The 5,000-nt window shown below is 43.2% G+C and overlaps 1 long non-coding RNA gene across 1 annotated transcript in view; it reads right to left on the reverse strand.

Annotated features, from left to right (window-relative positions):
• LOC134438369 (uncharacterized) overlaps window positions 1–4,030 on the reverse strand; it is a 129,000-nt gene extending 124,970 nt beyond the window's left edge. Inside the window, exon 1 of the long non-coding RNA XR_010032560.1 lies at window positions 3,459–4,030. This is a non-coding gene — a long non-coding RNA (uncharacterized LOC134438369). The remainder of the gene's footprint in view (window positions 1–3,458) is intronic.
• Between the last annotated feature and the right edge of the window lie 970 nt (window positions 4,031–5,000).

Below are 5,000 nucleotides of genomic sequence, written 5' to 3' on the forward strand. Positions count from 1 at the left end.
ACTGGTCCCACTAGAGCACCCTGGCTAGGGCCATGCATCTGGAAGACAATTTCCACCAATTAAAGGTAGCAGGGAATCATTTCAGAGCGGAGCAGAGCAGGAGAGCAGGAGAGCAGGAGCCGGGGCTGGAGCTGGGGCTGGAGCTGGGGCGGCTGTTTGATCGCCAGTTCTCGGTGGCGGCCCCGGCTGCAATTGGTACTGGCAGGTCCACAGAGAGGTGCGCGCTCACATCCTGCTCCCTGCCCCGAGAGGTGCACCCCCTGCTCCCCCTGCTCCCAATGCCAGACACCCCTGCCACGCAAGGCCGATCAGGGGGGAGCGCTGATACCAACACACACACACACACACACACACACACACCGTGAACACACACACCATGCACACACACACACACCATGCACACACACACACACACACACTAACACAACCCCCCCCCCCAATCCACTCAGGCACAGGAGAGACAGAAGTGAGCCGGGGTAATCACTGCGCTGGGAAAATAACACTGGTAGAGACTAACAGACAAACGAGGATACATACAGTACAGTGACTATTATGGCGATAGGTTTGGTTTGGTAGGATTCGCTCACACTTCTGAGAATGTCTCTGTGTGAAATGTGTGCGGCCGTCAAACTGCTGTGTTCAAATCGGTCTCTACTGTATATCCATCTCTAAATACATTAACAAATAAATGAAGCATTTAAAAATTTTACATAATGCGAACCAATAAGCAAGTAGGCTGTTTACACGTGTTTATGCATGCATGGATTGTTATTATTATTATTGCTATTATTATCATTATTATTTTTATTGTTGCTATTATAAATAATATGGCAATTAATATCAGAATTTATTTATGGCTAGGTTAACACTTAGGTCATGCCATCCAGTTAGGCTTCTTTTTACAGTTCTAGCCTATATGTCATATGTACTAGCTCATTAGTGAAAATGTAGGCTACAAAACAGCACACAAGTTATCATAGGCTGTATTGTAATTTGGAGAACTTAATAATAGCCATTGAGAATGTGTAGCCTAACCTATATTGTAGGTACAACACGTAAAACTTGAAGTAGCCTACAAATTTGTCTGGGTTTGTGTCTCTGCGTAATAAGCATAGGAGGTACAATTTTAAAAGACTCATCTGTAGGGCTCGTAAATTCATGTTAAATCAGGATACGACAGAGAGCTGACAAAAATGCCTACGCCCAGACACTATTACAGACATAATATCCGCCTGGCAAATGCCGTTTAAACAATGACAGCCGTTCTCACTGTACATCTGTAAAGCAGGCTGTTTGCCTTTTCCTCCCAAAATGAATCTAAGGAAAAAACAGTTATCTAATTTCAACTTTGCGGAAGATGCCAAAAAAAGTATAACAATTGATTGACATTGTTACAAGGGGCAAGGACAACCGTTTCTCGTGCGAAGTCACTGTATGCTGTTACAAGTTGCTGTTAACTCGCCTCGTAGCCTACAAACAGGGGTCATCTCTCCATATACGGAAGGATATGTGCCCTAAAACTGGATGTGGGGATGGGAAAGACGAGGGACACCTGCGTGTAGCCTGCCTGACGCCTGCTATTATCAAGGCTGTGATAACTGATTTTATTTACTCAAATGTAAAAAAGACATTCTCCTCAGCTGTCTGGAATAAGCCCATATTTAATAAAGGGCTAAAGGGACAGATGGACTTCATAGCTGGCTTATTATATCACCCCGAGGATAGCCCACATTTGAGTCTCCTTAGCTCTTTAATTATAAATAGTCTGTGTAATCCTTCATATAAAACCCTGTTGTGTCTGACCAACTTAGCACCCCAGACTTCCCTGTTACAGTTATATTGAGCATAGTGATTATCGCACTATTGAACCTCTGTTGTTTCTGTTAAAATCCCTGCAACTTACTTCCCCCGTTATTTTCCAGCGAAAATGCGTAATTCTCCAGGCGACTGTATTCGCCAAAAAATATGTCTTTTCTACCGCCATATGCCTGTTGTCTACAGATAAAAAAACGTTTTGTATCGTGATTTGACATTTACCCCTCAGTTGTAGAATGCCATCATAACGTTCCTCAAAGCATAATGCAGGGCGCCTATTCATAAGAGGTCGATCACAGCACAAAATGGCAGGTCTCACCGGCTCTTCCATCTCACAAGTTTTGACACATGGCATGCACTGGATAACTTTGATCCTAATTCTCCAACGATCCCCTAGCCCTATTCAGGTTAGCTGAAATTCTGCAACGGAACCCCTTGGGGTGAGGCGAGAAAGTTTGTGAAGATTATGAAAGAGGAAAGTTTCATAGCAATATCTATCTCGGTGTGCAGCGCTGGAAATACAGCCGTGTGCACATCACCCTTTTTTGCATTAGCCTACTAACTTTTATCCCTGGACCTGACATCCGTGTGGAAATGTGAAAATGTACAATACACACACTTGTTAAGAGCGATGATTTCCAAGATGATATGCCCTCCTCTGAGTAAGTTGTCTGGCGACACACGATGGCTTGTCGGTGGCGTTCGTTATCAAGCTGCTTCCCCCCTGACAACCATGCATGCAAACGTCACCGCTATGGATATGTAATTACTGTATTTTTTTAATCACGAGGCAAAATAGGCCCGAGTGTGATGCTTTAGTAGACAACAACAACCACACAAACTGACTTCAAAAAGAAGCGATATAATCGGCAAGTGAAACAACTGTCAATCCCTGATAGCCAGTCTCAAACTCAAACACTTCTTACCTTTTAAATATATTGCGACGCGAAGAAGAAAGTCCTGCGTTTAAACGATGCGTTGTGAAAGATTGTGTTCATTGAATAATGAAGCATGTCCACATGATTGACCTGATCATTTTCTTGCACTGAAGGGGGAAAAGTGCGCTTCGGACCTGTTACGATTGTCCACTCCAGAATCCCCCTCCAACAGTTCCGCACGCATCCCGAGTAAAAAAGAGCGTTTTATTTTATTCGCGCAGTTTTTTCTCACTACAAACGTGTTCATTGATACTGATCACCCAGCATCACAAGACATTTCCATCTTTCAGCGTGGACTCCCCCTATCTGGTAGGTGAAATGCATTGTACCGTTAAAAAAGCACTCCATTGTCGTCCGCGGCGTAATTCACAGCAACTAGATAGCCTAGGTCTTGCGGCATTCGGCTTTGATGAGGCTAAAAGCTGAACCCTTGATAAAATAGCCCGTTACACGTTTTAATCAGCGATCGTCCATTTCCCCTTATGAAGCAGTTGAAGAAAGGTTTCGCCACATCGTGGCTTCTTTCTGACCTTGAGCTCCTGGTAAATACTCTTATTAAAATATGTCTATTCCTAACAACGCCGTTCACATTGTCAGTCTTGTTATTCAGACGCCGCGTAATTAGCTTTGATGCTCACCCTCTTAAAAAGAACACTGAGCGCAACGCTGGGAATTGCGTGATGTAGTTAAAATATATGTTCTTACCTTTTCGAGGAACTATTTCAAGTGTTCTTTCTTCCAAAAAACTCCAGCGTAAATCTGTGCAGACAGCGCGTCCCGAAGCATCAGTCACCGCTCTAGTGCTTAAGAGAAGTAATCAGTGATAAAATGACGTTCATCGGCACTGTAACCTTGTGGCGTATTTAATGTAAATAAGCCAGTTATGTTGCCAATCGCGTGCACACAAACGCACACGGGTCCTCAGGGTAGCCGTTTTTTTTCACATTCCCTGACGAACGAGCTTTATTCTAACACATGGCTATTGCGCGTTTCTTTGAAGGAAGACGAGTGGAAGCATATCTCTTTGTAAATATGATCTTACACAGCCACTCGGCGGTATATGTTAATAAGCCCCCCGCGCTTCATTTTAAAACATGGGAACCTGCACTGGTCGCGCTGGCAAAAGACGCTCTAAGTAAAGCGAGAGGAGAATGTCTTTATAAAAAAGAGATAGTTGGATGAGGACCCGTGTAAAACTTTTTTTTGGCTTCACTTCAGCGGCAGGACAGCAATAACGCAGGCCGTGGTAGACACGCAACTAAATGTTCGCTGGAGGATGGTTTGGTAGATTGAGGTTCTATAGGGGGGAAAGAAGCAGAATAATGCAATTATACATTCAGTGTCCCAGAGTTGACAAAAGCTACAGCTTCAATAGACTCTTTGTTATGGGATTATATAATGATTATGGTGTAATTATGGGAACGGTTTGGTAATAATAAAAAGTATCAAATGTTCTTTTTTTTAAAGAATGTGTGCACATGTGACTTTGGCGCAACGATAAGAAAAAAAGGAGAGCTGAACAGAAAGGTTGGCAAAAGAAGAGGACAATGATTACTGCACTAAGCCATTGACGGAGTGGTTATTATATTTTTTGGACCTCTGTGTCACAGCACACACTAGTCAAAGACATATTCAGTCAGACAAAAAAGAACCATTACGCATTAATGGCAACATGGACACCACTGACAAAATAGTTTAACAAATCTAAAGTTTTAGCATGTAGCAGCCCTGTCCACCCCCTTTAGTGCCAGGACAGTATGCCAACCTGAATGCCCCTGTGCAGACGGTCACGGTGCCATTATAACTGAGGTCCTTTGTAATTACTCATTAGGTATTGTATGAGAACATTTCCTTCGGTTCAGAGGATGGGGACTGATGCGAGCTGACATATTTCTTATGTGATAACTATCTGACAAAGTGTCAAGTCAATGACACTAATTAAACTTGATTATAATACAGTAACCTGAATTCAAGACGAACAGGATATTCAAACACTCTGAAATACTTGGTTCTATTAGATGTGGCACGGGGGGGGGAGAGAGCGTTGCTCTTGCGCTTCATCACTTTTTTGTGTGCATACCTCTCCCGTGGTGAGGTTGTCATTGAATAGGCTACATACACGTTACGGAGCCATAGCCTAGTCAGTCAGCCTAAAGACTCGTCCTTAAAATTATCTTTGAAAGGGCGTGGGGGGGAATAAGCTTCGCTCCACTTTTCTCTCCAGACAAAACATACTATTTAAAAAGA

The sequence above is a fragment of the Engraulis encrasicolus genome, chromosome 22 (assembly GCF_034702125.1).
Source record: "Engraulis encrasicolus isolate BLACKSEA-1 chromosome 22, IST_EnEncr_1.0, whole genome shotgun sequence".
NCBI lineage: Eukaryota > Metazoa > Chordata > Actinopteri > Clupeiformes > Engraulidae > Engraulis > Engraulis encrasicolus.